The following is a 15,125-nucleotide window of genomic DNA, read 5'->3' as shown; positions in this document are numbered from 1 at the left end:
TCTACCAGTTTGACAAATGGATAGTCTATTAGAGCTCTTAAATCTGGATTCTGGATTATAAATTCCTGGTGGGAAGAAACTCTGTCCTTTGTATTCTCCGAAGAATCAAGCAGAGGGCTATGCCCATAGAAGGCATTCAGTAAGTACTTTGTATCTCAGAATCTTAGAACTTCTGGCTGAAAGAACTCTCCTAAATGACTGGGCATTTTCTCCCACTGTCCTGAATAGACTATATATGCAATGAGCGCAGAGACCATGTCTTTGTATTCTGGGGACATGCAATAGATTAAAAGATTGAATGAATGAATGAAAAGATATTTAAGTCCCAGATTTGGTACTGGTGATCATGGACAAGTCTCCTAACCTACTTTGGATTTCTGTTTCTTCATCTGTCAAATGGGCATAATGCTTGCACTACTTGCCTCCTGAGATTGTTGTGAAAAAAACACTCTGGTCATCAAAATGTGATCTGGGATTACTTGTTGCTGAGTTGAACTGAACTTTATCTCCTTAGGAGCCTCATTTCCAGACAAAGCTCCTCTGGGACCCAGGCCCAGGCCTGCAGGCCTCAGGCAGGGGGCATCTCCTAAGATAGAGTCGGCTTTAGGTTTGTGATCTCTCCCTGAGGATTTCCAGTGAAATTTGATCCCCTTGGCATTTCAGCAGTCATTCCCCTCCTCCCTGCCTCCCACACACTGAATTTGTACCACGGAGTTTGGGGCTTCATTAGTAACCGGATCAATCCATGGGAGAGCCCCCAGCAGTGGTTCCGCCTCTGAGTAATTCTAGGAAGGTAACATGAGCTGCAGGAGGCTGCTGAGCCATCCTCACGTTTATTACCTTTGACAGCTAAATTGGGGAGTAGAGAGGAAATCAGATGAAAGCCATTTCAGAAGAAAGACCAAATACTAAATTTAAACATCCAGGTTGGGACAAATAGGCAAACAAATTAGACAAACTCCCAGAAAGACACATATCTCAGCCTAAGACATCATCCTTACCTAATCTTTTTCTTGAGCTCTATCTGCCTACTGGACAAACTGCCTACTGGACATTTCTAACTGGATGTCTCAAACTCATTATGTCCAAAATGGAACTCATTATCTTTTCCCCAAAACCTATCCTTGTTATGTTTCCTGTTACCACTGACGGCTGCCCCATTCTTCTAGTCACAAGCCCAGCTAGTGTCATCCTTGATGCTTCATTCTCACTCATTTCACGTATTAAGGTGCTTACTGTGTGCTAGGCATAGGGCTAAATCCTGTTCCTACCTTTACATCTCTCATATACATCCCCCTTTCTCCATTTATGTAGCCAGCACCGTAATTCGAACTCTCATTATCTCTCATTTGAACTATAGCAATAACTTCCTAATTGATTTCTTCCCCTCAAGTCTGTTTCCACTCCACTCCATCCTTGCTACTCAATAAACTTGTGACTCTGTATTACCTATCTTTCTATATACGAACAGTCAGTTTCTTCATTAGAATGTAAGCTTCCTGAGGGGAGGGTCTGCTTTTGCTTTTTATTCGCTTCTTAGCACTTAGCACAATGCCTCACACATAACAAGCATTTAGTAGATACTTTGTTATGTCATTGATTGATTCATTCTCTCTTTGAGAAAGTCACCCTGGACTGAATAAGAATCAGGGAGAATGGGGCTCTATTCCCACATTGTAACTAACTACCTTTGTGGCCATGGGCAGGCAAGTCAATTCCTGTCTCTGGTTCTGTTTACTCATCTAAAAGATGAGTGTTGAACTAGCTGGTTTTTAAATTTTTTCCTAGTTTTAACATGCTATGTTCTAAGGTCCCTTCTAATTCTGACATTAGTCTAACATTGTATGCTCTAAATGTCCTTTCCATCCTTAACAATCTAGATTCTATTTTCTATACTATTTTCTTTCTTTCTTTCTTTTTTGATTAGGCAATTGGGGTTAAGTGACTTGCCCAGGGTCATACAGCTAGTAAGTGTCAAATGTTTGGTCTGAGGACGGATTTGAACTCAGGTCCTTCTGACTTCAGGGCCAGTGCTCTATCCACTGCACCACCTAGCTGCCCCCTATACTATTTTCTGAGTCTACATTTTCACCCACTACAAATTCCTAATACCTAATCTTAGCTGGGACTTTGCTACAACTCAGCATCTTTTCTCATTGCCCACACTGACTTTCCCAAAAGTTTTCTTCTGTCCTGTTTATCCAATATATTCACCTTTCACATTTAGCAGGGATGAGCCTCCTACTTCACTGAGAAAACTGAAGCTCTCTGATACCAACTCTTTGGCTTTCTGCCCCTCTCGCCTCTTTACTTATGGTGAGGTCACAGGTTAAAGACATACAGCTACTATGGTGAGGATATATTTGAAAAAGAAGGTGATCTGAATTCTGAAGCTCTAAACCATTAGTGGTGATTCCTAGAACGTGAATTCAAGTAGAATGGGGCGATGAGCAACAGGGTTGAAGTATCCAGTGAGGCAGGTGAGCAGAAATGTTATTCTAAATAGCAGCTGTAGGATAATGTTTTCCTTCCCCTTCTAACTTTCCCCCCCTTGTTTCCTGATGTGTCTTGTTGCTGTGGACCCTGAAACTGGGTGTAGAGGGGCTCTGGAAGGATAGTGAATGAAAGTAGCCCACGAGAATGAGATTGGCTAGCAGGAAGAAGTGTTAATGCATCTGTGCTCATTTGTATGTAGAAGAGGTACATATGTCGGGCATTTGTTTGTTGAACTGCTTGTATTTGGAAGATCCAAAGACTCTTAGCATTCTTCTCTCAGTCTCTTCTAAAATGCATTAAGAAATTAATTGTCCTTGTTTTTTATTATGCTTTAAAACTCATTTTTTAAATGCAGTTGGTGTCAAAAAAAAAAAAGAAAAAGAAAATGAAGGTGATGCTAAAAGCAAAACACAGCAATAAAATCAGATTAAAAAAGAAAAAATGAGATAACCTTACTTTTATGGAAGTGAATTCTCTATTTTTCACTCTTAATCCCATATTTCCTTGTCTCTTCCACGACATCACCCCCTTAATCATCTCTCACGCAATCTCAGTCTCTTCCCTTTTCCAATGGACCTTTCCTATTCACCTGCACACGTGCTCAGATCTCCATAATTTTTTAAAAAGCCTTTCATTAGCCATGCTAAACCATCCAATTACCATTCCATCTCTATTCTGTCCTTCACTGCTAAGCTTCTTTAAAAATTTTAAACCCAATGCTTCTATTTCATCATTATCTACCCATCTCTTCAACTCCTTACAATCAGGTTTCTACCCTAACCATTTATTGAGACAGCATTCTAAGGCTATCAATGACTTCCTCCTATTCCTCAAATCTAATGGAACATCTTTTTTTCATGCCTCATTTTCTTCACCCTTTTTCCAGCCTTCTGGCCCCACTGTCTGAACTTTTCCCCTGGACATTTTCTGCTCCCTCAGCTTCACAGTCATCATACTCTCTTTATTTCCCTCTTACCTCTCTAATCAGTCCTTCTTTAGCTCCTGGTCCTTTTACAACTTTTACATAATGTGCATGCTCACCACGAGTTTGTCCATGACCCTCCTCTTTTTTCTCTACACTGAAATTCATTCACTCCCAGGCTTCATGCAGATTTCAGTACTATTGTATCTAGTGCTGATCTCTTTGGAGTTCCACATTCACATCTCCAACTGCCTACAAATCATCTTTATCCCGATGTTTCTCTCACCAGTGCTTCAAATTCAGCATGTGCAAAACACACCTCAGTATTCTTCTCCACAAAACTGCTTCTCATTCTGATGACTATTTTCCCCTCTGTGCACCATGATTCATTCACCTTGTCTCCCATGCCTGTAAACCTTGGGGTTACATTGAATTCCCCCCTCTCCCATTCCTATTCTATCACTTACTAGGCTCTGGTGATTCTATCTTCTCAATATTTTGATATTTCCATTTAGTTCTATGCTAAGCCACAGGGGACCAGAGGCAGTATTCAGAGCAAATCCATCAGAGATCCCAAGTCCTTGGGAATCAAAGGTAGTAGAGGGCTTGTATTTTGAGGGGCTCAGAGACCAGAAGCCCAGCACTTGATCTCCTGGCACAGTATCTTCGGGTGCACTTCATCTTGGGATGACACTTCAGGACTCACATCCAATGTGAGTTCAGGCCCAGGAGAACTCTTTGTTATCTTCACTCCCTAGAACCATCAGATCTCCAGTCTTTGGAGTAACAATTGAGGGAAGCTGATGTCACTGTACCTGGACTGCTGCTGTTTTCAGTCATCATAAGCCCCCTGCAGGACAGGTCCATAATCAACTGGCTATTTCCCCATACACGGCCGGCAAACTCCCACATCTTGTTTCCCAAATCCTTGTGGTTCCAGAGTCACCATCTACTAAGGTAAAAATCCTTTGGTTCCTGCCATCTCTCCCCATCTTCTGTAGTTATCAACTCTAGTCACCTCAGCCCTGCCCCTTCAAACACCATATTCTTCTCAGCTCCTCCATTAAAAAAAAGTACTGCTAACTTTTGTTTTACATCACCTTCATTTTCAAATACATACCTCTTCTTCTGCTACCCAGAGGACCCAGACAACTTGAAACAAAGAATAAAAAAGAAAGGAGAGGGTGAAACAGATCAGCAAAACTAACCAATTGTCAGCCTGATTTTACACTCTACTCAATATTCCACACCTGTGGTTCCCCAACTCTTCAAAGAAGGGAGGGAGGGAGGGAAGTATAATTCTCTTTTTTCTTCTTTGGGGCCAAGTTTGATGTTTCTTGTTCTTTCCATTTATGAAGCTGTAGTCATTGGGTATATTGTTTTCCTGTTTCTGCTAACTTTACTGAGTCTTTTTGTGCTTCTCTCTATTTTTCATATTTATACTTTCTTATAGCATAGTAATCATTTATCACTTCTTGCTCGATCTCCAGTCTGCATTACCTCTACATCAGCTGCCTTGGCCACTTAAGTATGATTCTGTCCTGAGGTATCCCTGCTGATTACAGGGCCCTGCCTGGGACCACCATATCTTAAGGAGACACAGTCACACTGCCCACTTCATTCCCCACCCCCAGTTTTCAGCTCCCCTTTATGTATTTTTCCTTTTTAGAATGTAAGCTCCTTGATAGTAGGGACTCTTGTTTTCTTGATTTCGAATCTCCAGTGCTTAGCACATCGTAAGATCATAATAAATGCTGTAGCATTAATAATCTGTATCTATCTCTATCTGTCTGTCTTTCTTTCTTTTAAAGTTTAATTTTATTTGTTACATTTTAAATTCTGAATTGTCTCCCTCCCCCCTAGTGGCCTAGAGAAGGCCACCACTTGACACAGATATATAAATATATGTAAAACCATACATACTATGCATACTTCTATTTCTCAGTTCTTTCTCTGGAGGTGGATAGCATTTTCCTTCATAGGTTCTTTGTAGTTGATTTGAATATTTATAATACTCAGAATAACTTGGTTGTTCACAGTTATTCTTTGAACAATATTGCTGTTACTGCATATATTGTTCTCTTGGTTCTGCTCATTTCACTCTTCATTATTTCATGCAGGTCTTTCTATATTTTTCTAAAATCAACTAGCTCATTATTTCTTACAGGCCAGTAATATTCCATCACAATCATATACCATAACTTCCTTCCTTCCTTCCTTCCTTCCTTCCTTCCTTCCTTCCTTCCTTCCTTCCTTCCTTCCTTCCTTCTCCAATCTCTCTCTCTCTCTCTCTCTTCTCTCTCTCTCTCTCTCTCTCTCTCTCTCTCTCTCTCTCTCTCTCTCCTACTACAAAAAATAAACTCTAAATATTTTGGTGTATATGGAACCTTTTCTTCTATCTTTGGTCTCCCAGAGGCATATGACTAGCAATGGGTTCTTTGGGTCAAAGGGTATAGACATTTTAGTCACTCTCTTAGGATAATTTCAAATTGCTTTCCAGAACAGTTAATCCAATTCACAGCTGTCTTCCCAACCTATACCCCCATTGTAAACAAACGCCCCTCCATCTAGGTCTCTTCATGTCACACTCTGTCTATCCATCTTCTGATCCTCATGGAAATATGGCTCCCTCTGAAAGATATTCTATCCCTGGACACCTTTTCCAGTGCTTCTTTGCTTATGTTCCCAGACATGCTGAGCCAGAAGGAAGAGTAGGCACATATTTTGTTCCACATTGCCAGTTTCGATCTGTTCCTTTGCCACTTTCATTCAACTCTTTCCCTCTGATACACATTCCATTTGTCAACATCATCTATCCCCAAACCTTGCCATAATTATTATTTACTGGCCTCCATACTACCTTTCCTTCATTCTTAAGGAGCTAGCTCAATCTTCTTCATTCCAATATCTGCTCTTATACTTGGAGGCTTTGATCTCTCTCTCTCTCTCTCTCTCTCTCTCTCTCTCTCTCTCTCTCTCTCTCTCTCTCTCTCTCTCTCTCTCTCTCTTTCTCTCTCCCCCTCCTCCATCTGAACATTCTAGTGTCGTAGTTCAACAGCTTCCTCAGGTCCCATGACCTACATTTAATCTACTCTAGCCACTCACAGGGATGGTTACATCTTAGATCTCACCATTATCCATAACTGTGCTACTTACTACCTGAATTACCCGCAATGCTGAAACTTTTCTAACCTCCTGCCTTCTCATTTATCTCTCTGCCTCATTCCTCTTAAATCTTTCACTGATTGCAATCTCCAGTTCCTCCATTCCTCTCATGAATCAGAGTCCACCACTTCTGCTTTGTTTTCACTGTACTTTCTTCAATCTTGGATCCTACCATTGACCAGCTCAACTATATACATCACCCTGAGTTTTAGTTTCCTTATCTGGAAAATGAAGGGATTAGACTAGATGTTCTAGGGTCTTTCCAGCTCTACATCTACGATCCTATCATCTATACTTGAGTTCCTCGATTCTTTGTTCTATCATTGCTCATACCTTGCCAAACACCAGCCTGGCGTTACCATCTATCAACTGCTTTCTCTGTTCCTATGTGTGTGCTGTTGAATTCACTGAAGAAATATTTGATCATCTTCCTGGGCCCACTATAAATTTTTCTAATCTAATCTTAATTTGCATCTCACTGATGCATAATCTTTCCATGACTTACTTTCTATCACACTACCCAAAGTAGTTATTCAAAACCTTCTAATTCAGGTAGCAAAGGAGCTAGCCATCCTCACCAGCTGTTGACCAACTACCCTCTATTGGGCAAACAAGCTGGCCTAGCTGAAAAAGCAAGGAACCCTGAGGGAGAGATAGGAAGCAGCTTGTGCTATAGGCCCTACCTTCTCAGCAGCCATGGCTACTGAAGACTGAAGGAAAAAAAGTCTAACCACTAAAGTCCTTGGAATTGTATCTATCAGTGGAAATGGTACTCAGAAAGACGCATTACCATATACTTTTTTTCTGTACCGTAAGGACCACAGGACCTTTCCATGTGACTTTCCATATGTCCCAATAGGGGCAGCTTGGTGGTACAACGGATAGAACATTGGGTCTAGAGTCAGAAGGACATGAGTTCAAATCCAGCCTCTGATGATTACTGCTGTGTGAATCTGGGAAGTTACTTTACCCCTCTGCCTCAGTCTCCTTGGCTGTAAAATAAGGGTAATAATAGCATCCACCTCCCAGAGTTGTGAGGCTCAAATGAGATAACAATTACAAAGCATTTAGCACAATGCCTGGCACATAGTACACACTACACAAACATTAGCTATTATTATTATTAAATGAAACTTCTAATATGTGTTGCCTCCTCCATTAGAATATGAATTCCTTAAGAGCAGAGACTCTTACTTTTCTATTTGTATTTCCAGAGCTTACCATCATGCTTTGCACATAGTAAGCACTTAATAAATGTGCATTCATTCATTTTCTTTTCTCTTAGAGTTTCCTGTACAACACATATCCCTTAGTTCTCAGCAGAGGACTTAGCCTCTTTACTGAGAAAATAGAGGCCATGCTCTTTGACCTTCCTCTTCTCCTATTCTTCACACCTCAAAATCTCTCCACCTTGTCCCTGATTCTTCCTTTGTTTTAGTTTCTAATAAAGAGGACTCTTCTTCTTGCTAAGGTCAACTTTATACTTTCACCATTGATCCTATTCCTTCCTTTCTCCTCCGGGAGCTGGACTTTTAAAATTATCCCCTCTCTCTTTCTCATCTTTAGTCTCTTATCTACAGTTGCCAACAAACATGTCCAGGATTCCCTCATCCCTAAAAATTCTTTATTTCACTCTGCTATGCCTTCACGTTAATCACTCTATACCTTATCTACCTTTCACTGACAAACTCTGAGGGAAAAAAATATCAAACTCTTAGCTCACTCTTTTTTTTTTAATAGGTTAGGCAATTGGGGTTAATGACTTTCCCAGGGTCACACAACTAGTAAGTCAAGTGTCTGAGGCTGGATTTGAACTCAGGTCCTCCTGACTTCAGGGCCAGTGCTCTATCTTATCCTACTCTTTTTTGTCTTCTTCTTACTTCTTAACCTCTTTAAATCTGGCTTTTCACCTCACCACTTGTCTGCAACTGCTTTCCCCAAGATTTCTAATATCTCACCTGCTAAATTCTGCATCTTTTTTTAAAAAAAAATCAGTTCCCACCTTTCTTGCCACACTGGCAGTTGTCAGTGTCAATCACCTCTGTCTCCTGGATACAATCGGCACCTTTGGCTTCTATGATACAGCAGTCTCTTTGCTCTTTTCCTATGTGACGATCCTTCTTCGTCTCTTCTGTTTCGTCATCCCCATCCTGCACCCTAACTGGAGGTATTTCTTAAGTCTCTGCATGCTCTTCTCTTTTTCTGCACCCTCTCACTAGTTGATCTCATTAGCTTCCATAGGTTTAATTATCATTGCAATACAAATCTGTCTATCCAGCACTAGTCTCTCTCTTTGAGTTTCATACCTACATCACTTGGCTGGTGGACCTTTCTTCATGGATGGCCCATAACAACTCGAGCCTAACATTTTCAAAATAGAACTTGTCATCTTGCCCCTGAAACCCATCGTTGCTTCAGTCTTCCTTATTTCTGTTGAGAGTGCCACTGTCTTTCTAGTCACTTAAGTTCTCAATCTCTCTGAGACATCCTTGACTTGCTTCCTTTTCTCTACTCCCCCCAAATCCCAACAGTTGCCAAATCTTGTCAATTCTATCTCCATAATATCTCCCACACATGTCCCTTTCTCTCTACTTACTCAGTTATTACCCTAGTTCAGGCCCACATTGGCTCTCATCTGGATTATTACAATGTATTCCTAATTGTGTTTTTCTCTTCTACAATCTATCCTCCACACAGCTGGCAAATTACTACTACTAAAATACATGCCTGACCATACCAGTCCTCTGTTCAATAATAATTATTAACATTTAATTTAAAATTCTTAAAACAGTTAACATGCATTATCTCATTTGACCCTCACAACAACCCTTGAGGTAGGTACTACAAAACATTACCTCCAATTTTCAGAAGAAGAAACTAAGATGTAGAGATTAATTGACTTGACATGGTCATGCTATCAGAAATAGTATCTGAACCTAGGTCTTCTTATGTCAATATTCAGCACCCTATTCCCTAATAATAGCTAGCATTCATATAATACTTTAAGGTTTATTAAACACGTTATAAATATTATCTTATTTTATCTTCATGGCAACCCTGAGAGGTAGATATTATAAACATCTCCATTTTACAGATGAAGAAACTGAGGCAGAGACAGTGATTTGTCCAGAGTCACACAGCTACTAGTTCTCTAAAGTCAGATTTGAGCTCAGGTTTTCCTTTCAGGATTTGAACTCAGGTCCTCCTGAATCCAGCGCCGGTGCTCTATCCACTGCGCCATCTAGCTGCCCCTTGGCAAAATTCTATAACAGATTCTTAACCACAAGGTTACTAAACATTGGGAAGAAGCAGTGAGCATAAAGAGTCAGCCTGGCTGACTGTGTTTATTGTGCCACTTAGCTGTTCACTATACCACTTGAGTGGGTCCATATCACATCTTCTCAGCTTGGTATTTAGAGTCCTTTATAACTGGATTCTTACCTTCTCTTTTAGACTTATTTTATTTTATTCCTCTCAACACATCATACATCTAGCTAAACTGGACCACTAGTTTATTTAACAAACTTGGCATTCCACCTCTCATTTCCAGGCCTTTGCTCAGGCTCTCCCTTCTTGCCTGGAATGCATTTATTTCACAGAATTACTCACAGATTGTAGAGTTTGAAGGGATCTCAGTAGCCATTCATTCCAATCCATAACCCTAAAAACATTCCTACAACACATTCAACAAATGTTCATCCATCTTTGATTAAAGGACTACAGTGAAGGAGAGCCCCATCTTCCAAAGGCAGCTCATTTCATTTATGGGTAGTTCTAAATAAATCATCAGAGCATTTTTCTTCAAGATCAAACCTAAATATGCTTTTTTGTAACTTCTCCTCATGGCTCCTAATTCTGTTTTCTGGAGCCAAACAAAATATGTATAATCCCTCTTCCATATGATGACGCTTCAAATATTTGGAGATAGCTATCATGTCCCCCTTAAGTTTTCTCTTTTCCAGGCTAAACAATTACTCAAACTGAGCCTCATTTGGTGTGGACTCAAGGACATTCACCATTCTTGTTCTTGGATCCTCTGGAGCTCATCAACTCTGGCACCTAGAACTAACATGATGCTCCAGGTGTGAACGGACCAGGACAGAGTACAGTAGGACTATCACCTCCTTTCTTGCAAGCTCTCCAGCTCAGTGTATTCCAAGCACAGTGTAGGTACAGTATTTAATAAATGCTTCCCAATTGCTTGATTCCCCTGACTTTCTAGTTTAGTAACTGTTCAAAAAAGGAGAGGAGGTTAGTGTGGCATGACCTGTTAAAGCCAGGCTGACTCTTTATGCTCACTGCTTCTTCCCAATGTTTAGTAACCTTGTGGTTAAGAATCTGTTATAGAATTTTGCCAAGGGGCAGCTAGATGGCGCAGTGGATAGAGCACCGGCCCTGGATTCAGGAGGACCTGAGTTCAAATCCGACCTCAGACACATAACGTATACTAGCTGTGTGACCCTGGGCAAGTCACTTAACCCCATTGCCTAGCCGGGAAAAAAAAAAGAATTTTGCCAAGAATTTGAAGTCAAGTTCATTGGCTATAGTTCATAATCTCTATTCTCTTTTTCTCTCTTTTAAAATGAAAATTAGGTACTAGTTTTTCTCCAACCCTGCAGTTGCTCACCTGTAGTTTAGGATCTTCCAGTTTTCATTGACAGTAGATCAGTGATTATATCCCCCAGTTCTTCCTATCTCCAATAAAATAGTTTATTTTTGCCAGGGCACTTGAATCTAGAAAAACTATCTTTGGACTATTTAAAGGCAAGAAGTTTTATTTGCAGTGCTGAACACATTGAGGGAGAAATTTCATTGTCATAAAGACCTTGATGCGGTAATTTCCCTAATGATGCAGTCAGTGGTGCCTCAGCCATAACTTCAAGTCTTAGACAGTTGTCTGCAGATGCTTAGAGGTTAAATGACTTACCTAAGATCATACAGTTAATGTGTCAGAGTCAGGACTTGGATCCAGGTTTTCCTAACTCCAAGGCCTGTCCATTAGGTGTATTTCCTTTCATCTGGTTGGATCTTAATAAAAACTTGTTGAACTGAACTGAATGAAGGGCAGATACATACTTACTACTGTGGCCTTACTAGCCTTAGATATGCCCTCCCTTTAGCTCTTTTTATTTTTGTCCTTTTTGGACTAAAGGAAAGGCATCTTCTTAGCATAAAAAAACACAATCACAGGAAGAATTGATCAGCTCTGTTGTCAGTTATCATGGTCCCTCCACTTTCAGCAATGTGGTCTGTATCTTCTTTGATCCTTCTTCTTCCCCCAATAAGGCATCAAACAGATCAACTTTCCTGGTCTGCCTCAGGTCTTTCTGGACCTTAGCAGTCCTAATGCCATTCTTACAGGATCAAGCCAGGCCTCTAGATTTCATTCTGTTTATCTACCACTGCTTCTGTCTCCTAAACATATCTTCAAAAAAAAAATCTAAGTTGCTTGGCAAGTTCTCTGTGTATCCATATCTGGTCTCTTCAGACAATTATTATTTTTCCTTCACATAGGAATTGTTTCTCTTTGTCTTCAGAATTTCCTTCTTAAAAGTTTCCTATCCTCCCTCATCTGACTTCTCTAGTATTTTGGTCCATGGAATCCCACTTGTCAATCCTCTTCTCAAACCTTTGAAAGCTGCTTTTCCCAAATCTTGAATGTATCACACACATTGCTTGGCTTTCTTGTCCTCTCTCACAAACTCCAGGAGAGACTGGTCAGTTCTCCATAAATTTTCCTTCATTTCCCCTCCAGCAACATTTCTCCTTGTTGATTTCACCGACTTTGGCAAGATGAAATTATTATTATTAAGGCTAGTCAAGAAGTGACTAGAGCTGCTCTGATTTGGGCAGTGGGAAAGCTCCAGCAGATGCCTGCATAATTGAACTCCTCCCCCCACCCCCATCACTACCCCTACTGTGTGCCAGAGGCTTGTAATATTTCCCAAACTCCTCATCTATTTCTTGATTTTGACCAGGTGGTCTGTAGCATATACAGATGACAAAGTTACTTTTGTTTCCTTCCATAGATTTTCACCTGAGTGGTCTTCATTATGCTTTCCCTCTCTGCTTCCTGGATTTCTTCATCTTTTTACTAGTTATCCTAACCCCATTACTTGTACTGCCTCTTGTGGTATATACCCACCCAGAACCATATTCCAGCCATGGGTTTCATCCTATAGAATCTTAGTTATCTACGAGGTCAAATCTGTCTTCTTGTTTCAGGATCTCTTCGATGCTTAACCTTTGGGTATTTGTGTCTGGACACTTCCTCCCTCCTTTTGCCTCTTAGAATCCTTGGCTTCCTTCAGGTTTAGCTCAGGTACCACTTCTTTTAGGAAACATTTCCTGGTGATTCTTTTTCAGTGCTCTTTTCTTCCTCAAATTTCCAATTCATCTGTGTATACATTGTACCTGCCAAAAGAATTCAAGCTCCTTCAGAGGAGAGACTTTTTCACTTTTGTCTTTTTATCTCCAGATCCTAGAACATAGAAGGTACTTGATGTTTATTCAAGTGAATTTCCACTGGCAACATCTTAGTACTATTCACATGACCTACTACACTGAAATTCTAAAAGGTTTTTTCCCACCTCCACAATTTTTATTTTGGCAGATCTTTCTTATCCATAGATCTGGTCATTTCATTACTGTGCTCAAACAACTTAGGTGACTCCTTTTTGCTTCCCCATTAAGGTTCAGATTCCTCAGCCTGACTCCACAATTTGGCACCATCTTCCCTTTCCAGCCTCACGTTCCCCTCCATATAGTCTACATCCCAGCAATACTGGTCAGCATTTTGCCTACTGTGTACCATCTTACACCTCCACGCGCCTTTATGCAGAGTGCTCCCTATGCCTGGAATGTCTTCTTTCTCTCTTCTCTTATTGGATTCCTACCCAACCTTTAAAGCTCATCTCAAACACTAAGCCTGCAAGCCTTTCTTGATCTGAGTCTAGAGCTAAGTCTTTACCCTTAGGCCTCACATAGCACTTAGCTTTGCATTCTTTAATGGGCTCATGTAATTTTGAGCACAATGGCAATCTGTATCGGTGTGTCTTCCCTTTACAAAGTCATAAGCTCCAAGAGGAAAGGGATCATTTTTATCTAAATTTATCACCTCCCACACTGTAGCTAGCACAGTACCCTTCACATAGTTACTTTAAAAATGTTTGCTGAAACAATTCTGAATGTTTGATCTGAAAAATGAAGACAATAGTACTTTTACTACCTTACAAAGTTAAAAAACACTTTGGATATTTTCAGGCACTATAGAAACAACCTGTCATTCAGAAAAGGGCCTTACACAGTGGATACTCATGCCCGAATTAATATTGGCACTACTACAATACTACTACTGTTAGGCTTAAATGTGATAAAAGAATTTGAAAAGTGCTTTGATAAAAGTTTTTGAAGAACCTTACCAGAAGATGATCAAGGCAACCACAATTCACAGGAGGCAGCCAAGAGATTTCCTTTTTAGCTACTGCTCCTAATCAAGGATTAGGTTGCATTGTGCAAAGGAACAAGTATGGTGCTCCAGCATAGTTTCAGCCCCACACATGGAACTTTTCTATGGTGAGGCCAAGATAGAAATAGAATCAATCCACTGAAGCTGCTAGGCAAGGTTGTTATGCCCGAGTATCAGTAATAAAGTTTTGTCCTCTACACTAGCAATCAGAACAGAATGGCAGAGCTAGAAGGAAACAGAATGTTAGATTACAATCCACAGAATGGGAGAGCTGCAGAGATCCCACTACTACAATACTACTACTATTAGGCTTAAATGTGATAAAAGAATTTGAAAAGGTCCCCACAACGTTGGGACCTAAAACTAAGTGTTCTTCCTTTGCAGCCTGGAAGTTATCTGTGTGTAACAGAAAGTAGGCAAAAGGGATCTCGTTTCTAGCATTCTTTTTTTTTTTTTTAGGCAATTGGGGTTAAGTGACTTGCTCAGGGATCACACAGCTAGTAAGTATTAAGTGTTTGGTCTGAGGCCAGATTTGAACTTAAGTCTTTCTGACTTCAGGGCTGGTGCTCTGTCCATTGTGCCACCTAGCTGCCCCTCATTTCTAGCATTCTTGACCAAGCAGGAGGTAGGGGAGACAGAACCCAGTACGGACTCAAGTCTGAATTTTGAGTCTAAATGTGTTGTGCTTCCAGCACCAGGGTCCCAGCTGTTAACACCAGTTAATACCAGTCCCATGTAGTATAACAGAAGGACCAGAGAATTTGAGATAGAGGATATGGGTTTGAACCCTGGCTCTGCTCAACATTTGTGTGACCTTGGCCAAGTCACTTAACCTCTGGGCCTCAGGTTCTTCATCTTTAAAATGAGGCTGGACTGACTAGATGATCTTTATGGTCCCTTTCCAGTCTTGTTCTCTTAGGAAGTGGTGGCAGTGGAAGCATTTGAGTTGAGCTTTAAAAGATAGGTAAGAATTTAAAAGGCATGGGAGATAGAATGGGAGTATTGGGGGTGGGGGAGACAACTTCAGTTTCACAATCTTGATTCCAGTGACCCAAGTGAAAAAGAAACTGTATC

The sequence above is a fragment of the Phascolarctos cinereus genome, unplaced genomic scaffold (assembly GCF_003287225.1).
Source record: "Phascolarctos cinereus isolate Bilbo 61053 unplaced genomic scaffold, phaCin_HiC Scaffold_2;HRSCAF=192, whole genome shotgun sequence".
Taxonomy (NCBI): domain Eukaryota; kingdom Metazoa; phylum Chordata; class Mammalia; order Diprotodontia; family Phascolarctidae; genus Phascolarctos; species Phascolarctos cinereus.
Note: the sequence above shows the minus strand (reverse complement) of the source record.